The following is a 14,305-nucleotide window of genomic DNA, read 5'->3' as shown; positions in this document are numbered from 1 at the left end:
AAGACCTGTGATTACAATCGGAGGAACCGCGGGGCCTCATAATCAAGTGCCCGTCACTCCGGCTCTGTGGCGCACTCGGAGGAGCCGGCGTAGATAGAATGCTGCCAGTCTAATTCTGCTTTGAAAATTAATGAGCTGCCATGGTGGCTGAAGCACTGTTATCTTGGTTCTTCCTTTTGTCTACTGTGGTGTGCATCAGTGGGAAGTTACAGACACGAGAAGTGTTGAAGCAAAGCCTCCCCCCACCCTCCACCTCCATCTTTCAAAAAAAAAATCTTACAGCAAAGCTCTTATTGTAGCTTCGTGCCTCTGTAGTGATTAGACAGGGAATCGCAAGCTAGAGCTGAACAATACAGGGTGAAAAGTAGCTGTGATATTTTTGGTAAGTATTACATGCTTAAAAATGGTTCTTCAAGGGTTCTTTAGTGAAGAAAATGGTTCTATATAGAACCTTTTTGAAAAGCGTTCTATATGGTACTAAAAGGCTCTGCTGCTGTTACGAGACGAGCTTGTAACAGTAAAAGAACCCTTTTTGGTGCTATATAGAACCCTTTTTATAAAGGTTTTGTATAACACCATCTACAGCACATTCTTGATCAATCTGAAGAACACTTTCACGATGCAGAGGGTTCTTGGAGTGTTCATGGTTCTATATAGAACCATTTTCTTTAGTGAAGAACCTTTGAAGAACCATCATTTTTAAGTGTGTACAATATAATAAACAAGGGGCCAAAAGTTTGCCCAGCTAAGCTACTCCTGAATGCAACTAGTTATGAATCTATCAACGGAAAGGGTGCAGTTAGATAGTAATTAAGGCAGTTAGTAATCAATAGTGATGATCAGTAATTAAGGTAGTTGGTTATTAATATGGACAGTCACTTCTGTCCAATTTTATTCAAGAATTATCAAAAATATATTAAAAAAACCTTTGGGATTGAGTGTTTTGTTCGCATTGTACCTCATTTTCATTTATCTTTTGAAATAATTTTCACAAATGTCTCTTGAATGATTACTGTACACTGGAAGCATCAGGCATCCAAAAATTTGAAGCCATTGGTTTTAGTGCACGCTGCCAGTCAGTGACTTCCAGCAAGGCTCAGTGTCTCTGAGTGCCACTCAGATTCTCTCTGTTCCTGCATTAACTTCAATCCAGACCACAAAAAGCCACAGTACTCTCTTAGCCAAAGGGGTTCTAAATAGTACCCAAAAAGGGTTCTTTGACAAGTAGTAGAACCCCTTTTGCTACTAAATAGAACCATTTTTTAAAAGAACCATACAGAATAGGTGATCATTCATAGTGAAGAATCTTTTGCACTTGTAAAGAACCATTTAAGCATTCAAACAGATTTATGTTCTGTGTCTAACCATTGCCTTTACTGAAGAACCCTCAAACATGCTTTTTAAAGGTGTAAATATGACATCTGCTATTTTTAACCCAAACAGACAAGTGTTCAGCTGATGTTACTAACCTGTTACATCATAACTCACCTCACGTTTTGTCTTTTAGCTCAAAAACAGTATTTGTTAGCTGAAACTAAACATTGTAAATTGACAGTTTTATTTAATGAAATCTATACAAGTACAGTATAAAATAGGCTAGAGCACATATCAGGCTCCAGTCCTCGTAGGCCAAAACGCTGCAGACTTCAGCTCACTGCCTCATTAAACACACACTTCAGCTCATCAGCTAATCAGCAAGGCCTTCATGAACTGTATTCAGAGTGTTAGATGAGGGTAAATGCTTAAATCTGCAGCAATTTGGCCCCAAGTTTGACATGCCTGAGCTTGACTGTGGTGTTTATTGGCACTTTTCTGTGATACTTCCTATGTGGTATAACTGCGCACTGTGGTATCTTCTGGTCTTCTCCTCTGGGCCTGTCGGTGGTCTCTGGCCATTTAAGGGGTTAAAGGCTACCGCACACCAAGGTTTTAATACACACCTCTATAACCTGAGAATAGCTCAGCCAGTTTGCATTGAAGTCACTGTAGTTACTGAATAATAAGCCTTAGTATGTAATAAGCCTGGGATTTTAAGGGGTTAAACGGCTGCAGAAGTCTTTTTTTATGCTTACATCGTTTAACAATTAAGAACCTTCGGCCAACACATAAGATGCAGGCCCTACACTGCAGTTCGGATGCCTCATGGTTCCTTAATATGAGAATGTGTAACTTTAGATTGGGGCTAATTTGCTTATTAATAATCCTATTAGATTTTTTAGACTTTCATGCCTGTTCAAAACTCTGACTCATCCCTTGCAATTAAGGCTAATTAATAAGGCAGTAGGTCAGTGTTCTGCTTAACTCAATATAACAGTTGTACTGCATTAATACTCAGTATGGCTGTATGATTTGTACAAAATCCTCATCTGGAGCATCTCACATTGATCTGAATGCTCACAGTACAAACACACACAAGAAAACAGTAGTTAGCAGTCATCTGCAGTCTGTTTATTGCTTGTTAGGTCATGTATGATATTAATACTGCTATGGCCAGTATCATGGTAACAGTTAGCAGTTCATAAGCCCTGTTGCACGTTTTGAGTCTGCTGGGTGGATAATGGTCCCTTATCAGTTCTCTGGCTGCATTTGAGTTAAGCTGGCCTGTCCGTACGTGCTTTTTCCTATAGACTTAATGGAGGATGTTGAAGGGTCAAAGATCAGCCGATATGGCAGAACATTAATATGGAACATAAAGCAGCTCATGTGTGCCTGCATGCACCCTGCCACTTAATTACCAGCCAATAGCAGGACTTCGACGGCTAATTTATTGCTTCCCCGCTTGCTCCGGGGACCCGGCAAGCGTTTATATTCTTAATCATTGCCGCTCATGTCTCGTACACACACAGCCTGATGAGGAGGGTCTCACGGCAGCTTTTTATTTCACACCGACACGTCCGCCGAGCGCTACCGGCCCCAGCAGTGACGCCCTCAAGGACCGCAGGGGATTTACAAGGCATACATCAGTAAGGAACCACACTCAAACAACAAATGCAGACCAGCATTCAGACTGCACTGACTGAACCCACCCCTGTCACTCTGATTATGCGTTGCGGTGTGCTTCAGTGCTTTAATTCAGACAGGAACACCTGTGAGCTTTAGTATGACATCATTTAATCGTGCCTTAAATGGGAATTACAGTATATCTCATAACAAGTAAACTTGTGATATTAAATAAAAGACAGCATTGCATGAATTGCTTTAAATGTATGTTACAGAATTTAAGCTCCATAAGCACCAGTAGCTGTTTTTGAACCACATGGTGAGCCAGTGATCAGCATCTTGCCTGAAGCGCAACGATAAGCCAGATTGTTTTTCCTCAGTCTGAATTTTAAATGCTTAAATTACTTGACCCTCTTTTGAAAGCACTGCCCTTTCCTAACATGCAGAAGAGGAAAAGCTAGAATATAAAACTTTTCAATATCAGCAGCTAAATTAAGCAGCATGCATGTCCTCAGGCTGTTTGTTATTATGCGGTTTAACCTTAAAATACATGTTTATTTCTCCAGACGTTCCTACAGATCTTGGGCGGTTACTGACCTGGCAGTTAGACATAAAGCAAACTGGCCTACTGGCAGCTGCAACAGCGTATAGTAGCCTCCTGTTCGGACAGGATTCCTTTTGTGGGGTAAGGTAATTGACTGTACGGTAATTGACTGACTGTACAGACTGTGCGCTCTCGTATCGGTAAAGATTCCAGCGGATTTATTTTTCTCTAAAACGGACCATAGAAGAAACACAGGACATATCAATGCAGTGCAGATTGCTACATCAATACATATTCCATCATATCCAGAGGTAGAAGGAGTTTTGTGGTTTTTCTTAAGTATTAAGGCATTTAAAGATTATTGTATTCTCTGTGCCGCAGATCAAGCTGATATGTATTGTCGTACTTCAGGAAAAGAGAGGAAAAAAAAAATAGGTTGTATGCGGTGAGGTTGACCATTGGCTGTAAATGCTAATTACATGCTTCATTCACTTAAGACAGCTGGGTAGCTGGTTAAATGTCATTACGATTGAATTAAATATTTGAACAGCCTGTGAGCAGAAGGAAGTATTGCATGCGGCACTTTACATTTTGACTTTTTTCGGCAATGCGTAATTCAAACAGCCACTCCCGTCTCATCCTGCGTGAATTGGTTCTAAACAGACGTACTGTGGTAAATGTGCTTTACTCCACCCCCATGTAAAACTAAACCCGTCCAAATAGTACTTCAGTTTTCAGAGATAAGATTTTATCAGTGGGGAAACCTCAGGGGCTTCTAAACTTTCAGACTTTTCAGATTTTATCTGATATCATCATCATGCTTGTTAGTGATATCTTTACTGTATTATGTTTTGTTGAAAACATAAAGGTTAAGATCTTTAAATGGCCAACAAAAAATTGTCCAATCATGATTTGTTTTCCTGTGCTATCTAGATAGATACAGCCAAGCTGGCTCCCACTGGTTAGGACTTTAGGAGCTGTGACATAATTAGGAAGTTACAGTGGAATCAGCCAATCATGATTTAATTTACAATAGCTTACATTAGCTTAGCACTAACATTAGAAATCCCATTGTGGCACTAGAAGAATTCAGCTTTTGGCAGAATTCATGGTCTATCTCTGACAGTCATGGTTCCCCACTGGATTTTTCTGGCAGTAACAAAGTAATACTTTATTTATTATATATTTGATATTGATTATTGATGAGGTCACAAGTGGCTAGCGACCCATCATATGCATTTGTAGGGTTGTTCGGTCATGTTATCAAAACGTGATCTTGCAGGACGTGATCTCATAACGAGAACAACCGTAAGAGATTTTGGGCTAAATATGAACGGGAGAGAAGACTTAATAGTGTAGAAACAGGCGGAGCTCAAAATAGGGCGACGGTGAGCTCATCAACAGTATCTGCGGGCCTGTTGTTAGCCCACGGATGTAATGTCCTGAAAGGTTTTGGCTGAAAAGTTCACCCAAAAATGCCAATTAAGCATGTAAATAAACATTAGCTCCTAGAACTGCAAGGGATAATCATAGCTAGCTAGCTTGTTTTGCTTGTGTTTTCATTGTATTCAGGACATTAAAAGAGCATGGAATAGAGCAGGGCGTGTCTAGTCTTACCTGCAAAGGGCTGGTGTGGCTGCAGATTTTCATTCCAGCAGAGCAGGAGATCACATGGTCAGTTTGACTGAATCCAGTGGATTAAAGAAGTGGAATCGGGTGACCTCCTGCTTGTTTGGAATGAAAACCTACTGCTACACCGACACTTTGCAGGTAAGATTGGACACCCCTGGACTAGAGGAGTTTGGGGTGGGTTTTAGAGGATGTACTAGCACCAAAAGTTTAACAAGTTTTCCCTAGACATGTATTCAAGCTATAAGATGCAAGGCTAAGCAAAGCCTCTCTGTTATCCATTGACTCTGCTGCTGGTTACCTTATTATGAACAGCACTGCACCAAAGCTCAAAAATACACCAAAACATCACAAATACATGACTTGAGATGGCGAATTCTCATCATGGCAAACGTCCTGCAGGAAGCCGCAAAGGCTGCCTTGGCCTGGCATTCATGGCAAGCCTGAGGATGGACACTGCAGTCTTAAGCATCACCAGATAAAGTTTGTTTTCAGGGTGTCCTCAGAGAAATCAGTTGCCTTTTGAGGTTTTTGGGTAAAATGCAACAATATTGTGTTGAAACCTGCACTCGAATAATGGAATCACCAGACAGGCACTGTAGGTAGTGGTGTTCTCAGTTATCTGTGTGGATGAGAAATGAACTGGCAGCCACGGCATGCTTCTGCCCAGGCTTCTGTTTCTGCTGCAGCACTTCTTCTGTTTCGCCACGGGCCATTCTCTTCGCGAGCATGGCACTGTCTCGCTCAAAGCCCGGAAAAACAGCCCCCTCCAAACCCCCTTTCATAAGCCAACAAAAGAACTCAGTGTCATCCTTTTTTGTTTGAGGAACATGGTTGGGGAATATTACCAAGTCTCTAGTGTTATTTTCTCTGCTCTCTCTCTCTCTCTCTCTCTATCTCTCTCTCGCTCTCTCTCCCTGCCCAACCACTGCAGTAAATGAATCAACAGAACTGTGCTCTGTAGTTTTATTCATACGTTTCTGTGCGAGGCTTTCGCAAATCTTTAATCTTCATTATGTAACGTGAGATGTCAAAAACTGACAGCTCAAATCAGTGAAATGTACAAGATGCTTTAAAGCGTGTACATCTTATGTACCTACATACTCACAGTCTCCCATCTTGTTTGGTGAAGCTAGACTGTATTTTAACATAAACATGGCAAGAACCACATTACGCGTTCTTGATTTTGTTCAGCGCCACACAGGCTTGGGCGAAATAGACAAATGGTTATCATCAGAATTGACAGCTGACAACTGATGACAACTGATATCATTGTGATACAAATTCAGTTACCTTGTACAACATGTGAGCATCACAGAGCTTTACTTCAGAGCATTTTCCTTAATGGTAATATAATTACCATATAATGACCATCTGGACAGCCTTCTAATATTACTTAATCATTTGTAATAATCACTGTATTCTGCACTGATGGCATGTAACGCTGGATCTTGACGTTCGTTTGATTGGAAACCACAATGCTGCCAAACTCTACTGAGAGTAGATCTCGTAGCAGAGTTTCTATATATCTATATATCATGTGTACAATCCCCCAGCATTCTTTTCTGTGTCTGTGTCTGTTCTAATCTTTCCAGATGATGTTGAAAGTATGTATATTTGTAGTTAATTAGTTTGTTTAGCCTCTAATTAAGCACAGTCATGTGGCAAAGGAAGATTTAATAATAATTAAAAAAAAATATATGACTCTTAAACGAAGGAATGTTTTGCAGAGTATTTTCACTTATTCAAATTATGACGATATTTAAGTATTAATTGTCAGTCCAAGGCTAATGGTACATTGCAAAATTATTTAAAATTATTAAAATAAATGACTGTATTGCAGTAGGCATGTAAATCTCATGCATCATCTCATTTCACTAATTGTATTATTTTTGCAACAATCCTAAATTCTTTACACAGTTGTGGAAAATGCAGTTTTTGAATATGAAGTATTATGTTTAAATGTATCTTTTGGATTTTTATGTTTGAAAAGTCTCAGAGTTTTATTTTGGCCAAAATGAGTGCATACTGTGAAACTCTTCATTGAGTTAGAAAGCCTTTGTGATACGGCTTTAAAAGAATCTCTCCACATTTCGCATTGGGCTTTCATCAAGGTGAATAACAGAGATTTTGTGTCCATTGGCACAGAAAAGCCTTTCCAGTGAAAGAGAGCCATGGACATTTACTTTTGTCAAACTTTTGAATCCCACTCCATTGAGCATCTTCGAGCACCTACAAGTAGCGCTGTCTATGGCCCAATCCCATCTCTCACCTCGCCCCTACCACAGACTTGGTACTTACTCTCCGTTTTGCACGTTCACGCCTAGGGGTAGGGTGTCCCAGAGGTGGGAACAAGTCACTAAGTTGCAAGTAACAAGTCAAGCTAGTCAAGTCTCGATTCAAACTTGAACTCTAAATGCTTTGCTTGTCTTCCAAAATAAAAGATAAACACAGTAACAGACATTTGACGATGCTGCTGCATATCAGATTTACGAGAAAACTAATCCATTCACATGAAAAGTAAGCAGCTGGGTCCCATCTGCAGTCAGACTCTCCACATCTCTTCCACTTTGGGTCTCTCAAGTCTTTCTGACTCATGAAGCTCAAGTCCGAGTCAAAGTCAGAGTTATTGGTGTTCGAGTCAAAGTTGAGTTGCAACTCTTTTTGATTTTGTCAAGTATCAAGTTTGTCGAGTCTCAGAAATTCATGAGTCGAGTCCACCTCTGTCCCGATTTTAGTTGACATAGGGTGAGGTGTTGGGGCTACATTGCCCCCCAAATGGAGGTTTTTCAGAGGCACACTCCAAACAGAGTGTTATGAGGGGGGAAAAAAGATGGCTGCACAAGCGACCAAAGAAACCCACAAATTTTTCTTCGTTAATTGCGATAACCATTGTATTATTCAAGTTTAATGTCATTTGAATGTATTATTCTTTTGTTCATAACATGCATAAATAATTGTGAGTAGTGTGCCGATGTCTCGGTAGCTAGCTAAATTTCCTGTTCCACCTTAAATGGTGCAGCGGTTAGATTCATCAGAACTGCTGCACGATTTAAGGTAAAATGGGAAAATCTGAACAAGTAGCTGGCGAATAGCTGACTTCAGCTTCATATCACTGAAGAATTAGGGGTGGACAATAATAAATAATTGTCACAGCCCTCTCTTTGAAGATGTATGATGTCCTAAATGTAACTAAAGCCCAGCAGCGAGGTTGATTAACTTCACCCTGCTCTGCTATCACTGCAGACGGGCAGGGTCGCCTACAGAGCACTGCTAGTAGCCTGATAATGAAGTACGTTAATGTTCTTGTTTTTTGAGGGTCCCATTTCATAGAGAAAGATTTCAACCACTACCTCTTGTAACTCAGTTCCAAGAGGCAAGGTGACTCTCGAAAACAAGAGGTTGGGGTAAAAACAAGAAAAGGATTGGGCCCATGTTTGTATATACTGTATTGAATGTAAGTATAATCAGTTATAGAATTCAAAACTTTATACAGTGGAATTGCCTCTTTAAGATCAATGCAGGACGTTTACGTTTTAAACATTTTCACACTTCTACTCTTTTCTTCTCTGTGTTAAAAGTGCTGAATGCTAAATGAATGTTAGCAGGTAGGCTGGATGCTGATGCAGGTGGTTAGCGCAGTGGCAGAGTAGCACTGTTGTCCCAGCAGAATAACACCAACCATTATTTCTGAGGCACGACTGTTCCTTGTGAGTGCATGTCAGTCTACAGGTACAGTGTTGTAGCTGCAGATGTGTGAAATGTTGCAGGGAGGTTTCATTTGTTTACTTCTCCCGTGGTTTTCACACTGCACTTTTTTTTACACTATTCTGCACCGATCCACCGATCCCATACCCAGTACCGATCCAGAGGAACCCCCATACCCAGTATAATATTATCTTCAGCTGTAAGTAAATCTACCAGGCTGTTCTATGATCAGTGTAGGAGCCTTATTGTAGCAGTGCAGTGTTGCTGAGAGTGGGCACTCCAGCTGTGTCAGTCAGGAAAGCTGCTGATGAGCTCTAATGAAACAGATGGCATGATCAAACTCCTCATTCCGTGTGCTGGAGACAAGCAAGATAGTCAACAACCAAAGGTTGAGTGACACGACACGCAGAAAACACTGATTTGCATGAGCATGTTTTCTTTCTTTTTGTATTACCAAAAAATGAGGGGGAGTTTCTCCTGTTTCATTTCTCTTTCTGAGGTGTGAAATTTTAATGGAATAGTCTAGTTAGGGCTACATTAATGGCTTTCGCGCTGCCACTTAAGCAGGCTCTCTCTGAATGTGTGCCTCGCAGGTTTGCACATCATTTTGAAATTGTGACTTTACTTAATGGATGTACTCGCATGCATAAAAGTGCAAAGAGTCTTCTGTGCGATGTCTTTTCCATTTCCATAAATTACTTGCAGGAGACTTGAAGATGGATGTAATGCTGCCTGACAGACAACCACTCATTTGCTCTCTCAGCCTCATAAAAGTGTACAGTGACTTTAAATTGATTTTCCTTGTTTCTTTTTTCTCGAGCGCAGTGGCTGTACGAGCACTCATCTGCTTACAAGCCGTGCCATGTAAGTCATAGTGGCTTCCTCTGTTCTTTTGAACGGGCAGAGAGGTTTGGCTGTGTGGGGCAGCCTTCATCGCCCAAAAAGCACACAGTGTTAACTCTGTCGTAAGTGCTAACTTAGGATAAGTACAACTATTAAAAACACATTTACTTAGAAACGCAAAAGAAGGCCATACATTTTGTTTAGGGCTAGATCATCAGCCAGTATTCACCACCAGTGGTTTTGATAGTATCAGCAATATTATCACAGATATTTCTATTTTTAGTTTAGAGTTTATGCTGTTCTGCTGCAAGTGACCACTGAGAAGATCTAGACTATAAACAGAACATTACATCGACTGTAATGTAATCGGTTATCTGGTTTTTAGGCCCATAAAAACAATATCAGCCACAAGATTTTCATAACAGTTGAGCTCTAATTTTGTAATAACTATGTACTTTTTAAATTTGGAAACATGGAGTTTGGAAACATGGAGTCATGGAGTCAAGTTTGGGGGCCTTGATCATATTTTCAAAGTGAAAATAAGTACAGATCCTTTACAGAAAACACACCTCTGCACATTTTAATACAAAATTACTGTTTATTTGGTGGATTTAATATATAGAAAAAATAATAATATAAAACATGAAATGTGTGCAAAATTATGGCACGTTTTGTATTTAATGGTTTTTATTGTTTTGGGTTTTTTTTTTTAGTTTGCTAAATCAGATTGTTCTCTAAAATTTGCAGAAAATTCAGTGTACTGTCTGTAGAGGATGTGTTCACTTGTTTTCACTTAGATTGAATCAATAGAAAATGTTGTTTGACCAGAGGTGTTCGACCTGTCGCATATGACTGAATTGACAACATATTACACCGTATTACATCACCAAACAAACATCCTTCACTCAGTTTTTAAGACTGAGAGGCTTTATGGTGACACTTTATTTTGAGTGGTCCTTTTAGATGAAATAAACACTCAATAAACAACGGATTAGGTTTTGGGTTGAGGTTAAGGTTAGGATTAGGATTAAGGCCAGGGTGAGGGTTAGGTTTTGTGTAATGGAAGTAACATATTAACAAAACATCTATTTAATGTAAGTAATGTATCAACAGAACATCTACAAGATATTTACTTCAGTGTATTCAGTTGCTTCACTACTGCTACTTCACTGATATGCTGTTGATGTGTTACTGATACTCTGTTAAGAGTTTATTAATCATCTACAAAGGACCACTACAAATAGTGTTGCGTGCTTTGCAAAGATTAATGAAGTAATAATATGCTGAAGGTCAGCAAAACTTTTAAAACATTGAGATACAAATACAAGAAAACTGAAACAAACAAAATGGCAAAAAGTTTGTTGTGATATTTCTGCGCAAAATACATTATATTGACAATATACTAGCATATTTCTATATACATTTAGAAATCTATATTATGAGAACACGGTTTTTCTTTAAGTTAAAATAATCTGACTTTCACAATCGTTCCCAATGCAGTATAATTCAAATTTAGCTTTCCAAGTATTTGCTCTTTTGTCAGGAGATTGAGTTGAACCCCTGGCCACAGATGGCTGTGGCATCGCTGGGGATCAAAGAGAGAATAATAGTCCTAACTCTTTGGGTGGGTAGGCTGGTCCTCCCTCTCCCCCCTCATCACTAAGCTCAAGGTTAACCAGCGTGGGCATCTGTTTATTAGCAAAAAATGTTAATTCTGTTATGTCAGCATTTTCTGACCTGGTGTTTTCCAAGTGTGTTGAGCTGTCTGGTGGTGTTGCGTTAGCAGCAGTTTGAAAAGATGCAATTAGACAGTCAGTGTAGATTTCACATTGTAAATGCTTGATTCGGTCACAATTGCAGCATCTGTGCATTCGTATCTGTGGTTATAGCACCATTGCTTTGTTTCTCATACGACTGTGAACCATCTGATTCCTTTTCCTTCCAAACGCTCATTGTAGCGTTCCAGAGCAGGTGGGTTGGTAAAGCACGGAGAACACGCTGATCCTGGGTCAGATTGAATCTGTGGGGGATTCCACCGAAAGGTCATCTAAATGGAGCTCAGATCAGTATCACCACATGGCTGGGCATAAGCCAATCAGTGAAGTGTAGCCAAAAGGCTTTATGCGACACAGAAATAAAGAGCACGTTCTGTGCAGAGAGAGGAAAGCAGGCCAATTCCTTTAGAGACTGAAATTCTGAAGATGCTCTTTGGTTCTATGCAAATGTTACACGTTTAGAGGATTTAAACCAGAGCACTTCTGTGCACAGTGAGCTGGTTGGGTTTTTCACACTTGAAATACTGGTTGAATGCAGGTGTAATGGCTGCACTAGCCAACCTACTTCTTAGGTATTTGGAAATGCTTCCCTAAATTAGGATTTGGATTAGTAGTAAAAAGATATTTCATCAGTTTTCTACCAAAAGATTGTGACTTTGACAATTTTTCCCTATGGATAGTGCAGTAAAGTTTAAAATAGTGATACTTTTTATTGATAAGAATCTTTTATCTTTTAGTTTATGCTGTCAATGATACTTAAGTCAGTAAATTACTAAAGGAATGGCTTACAGCCCAAAAATAGCTTCTTTTAATTTGACTATTTTGCCTTTTTTTTCTTAAAATTATACCGTAAAGGAACCTCACATAGTATATTCAGTGTTAACCAGATAGAAAGCAGATTAGCAAACATCCAGGTGGAAAAACTTACTGTTTATTTCCTTTTTACATTTTGAAAATCAACATCGTAGTCTGACGCCAATATCGTTACACCCCACCACAATCAAAAATGAACTAATAGAATTGAACAAAGAAATTTACCTCCAAAGTAATGTTCTATTTAGGGGTCTTGAGTGGCACAGCTGTCTCAGTTTTGGCCCCGTTGTCACAAGATCGCAAGTTCAGTCTGTGATGCTAGCCAATGTAAGAGTCTGTAAGTTGATGCAACAGATTTGACTCATATTAACTCCTTTTTAAATGACATTTGAGCATTGCTATCAGCTATTAACTGGTTAAAAGGGGTTTTATTTGGCTGTTTCCTCAAATATTATTCAGTCCAACAGTCTCTAGAATGGGGTGCCAGTTCTGGTCCTGGAGATTTACCACCCTGTGGGCTTTAGCACCAACTCTAAAATAGCCCACCTGATCCAGGTAATAAAGGCTTGCACAGACATTTGAGTATTTCAACCGGATGTGTTGAATCAGAGCTCTCTGAGTTGGTAGATCTCCAGGATCAGGATTGGGCACCTTTTGCTGAGGAACTTAACATTTGTACTAGTGCAGTGCTGCTACTGCAACCCAATTTATAGCTGTCTGCTATTTTGAGTGTGGACTTATTTTCACAAGATCACAAGAATAATGAATATTTATCGTTTCTAGCTAGAAATTGCCAGCATGCAACCACAGCAAGCGTCAAAAATGGACACAAAACATATTTGTATGCTGCAGTGCCAGGTGACACACGTTGCTGGTGTAAAAGGCGACACTGATTAATATAGGAGCGTATTGCCCATGTCACTGTTACTGCATGTGGTGTAAGGTGGGCTCTAGCATTTACATTCCCAGCTTGGTAGCATCGAGTATTAATATCGTAATATTTTCCAAATTTATCATGGTACGACAATATTTGATTACATCTTAAAATTACTCCAAAGGGAGCCTTATGTAATATAGCTGATGTTAACCAGACAGAAAGCAGGTTATCAGATGTCCATGAAAGGAAGTTTTTTTGGACTGCTCTTTTAAAGCACCCAGCAAGTGACGTTAAAATTAGCTGTCAGGTCCTGAATACCATGTGTTAAGTGGCCAATATGTTACTTAAAACAACCTAAAATGCTAAATAATCATTGATGTAACTGAAAGGTTTCGATTCCTAAAATGCTTTACAGACCACTATCCAATTTTTTTTCATGATATACATTGTTTTGAGTGGTCTTTACACATATATCAAGTATCAAAGCTCATCCAAAATCCAAAATATGCAAAATCAGTACAAATGAAACTCTCTAATCCTTGTCGGGTCTGACCACCAATTCTGATGTACCTATGTTAATGACATATTCCCTGGCAGTATATATCTACATAAACATTTCTTCATGAACATCTATATATCATATATAAATGTCAACATATTCCTTTGTTTGTCTTCCTCAATTTCCCTATTCCAATCATGTTAAAGTGTTTGTCATCTATCATTTATGAATATATTAAGCTATGAATTAGTGCTGCATTTGGTCCCAAATTATAGTGCTTTAGTGTAAGATTCACAATTTACAGCTCAATTAGAGGAATTTGTTAGCAGCCCTGGCCTCCTCATGGAGAATGTTTCCCGAATAGTACTTGATCTTGAACTTGAGATTGTGTGTTGAATTTTTAAAGAGAATGAAATTAGTACGCTCCCCAAACTGTGTGAGGGTGGCGTTAATAGCTCCAGGGCTTTGCTATGCAGTGAAAAAAAAAAAACAGACATAAAAACAGACAGCAGCTCTGCACTGTTCAGCTGTGAACCGCACTGTTGAAGGTGTGCTTTTGGATAATGGTTTTAGTTGCTGTAGGGAGGTGTGGATAACTTTCCATCCCTCAGCCTGCCACCAGAGCTGCTCCGCGGCCCGAGAGCGGAGTGAGAGAACTGCGCTGTGGCCCACGCCTC

At 39.6% G+C, this 14,305-nt stretch overlaps 1 protein-coding gene across 4 annotated transcripts in view; it reads left to right on the top strand.

The window, feature by feature from the left end:
- Positions 1-14,305, top strand: part of nrxn3a (neurexin 3a) — a 485,766-nt gene that overhangs the window by 329,329 nt on the left and 142,132 nt on the right. The window lies entirely within an intron of this gene.

Source organism: Colossoma macropomum, unplaced genomic scaffold (assembly GCF_904425465.1).
Source record: "Colossoma macropomum unplaced genomic scaffold, Colossoma_macropomum, whole genome shotgun sequence".
Taxonomy (NCBI): Eukaryota; Metazoa; Chordata; class Actinopteri; order Characiformes; family Serrasalmidae; genus Colossoma; species Colossoma macropomum.
This window is presented reverse-complemented; position numbering and strand designations above follow the sequence as displayed.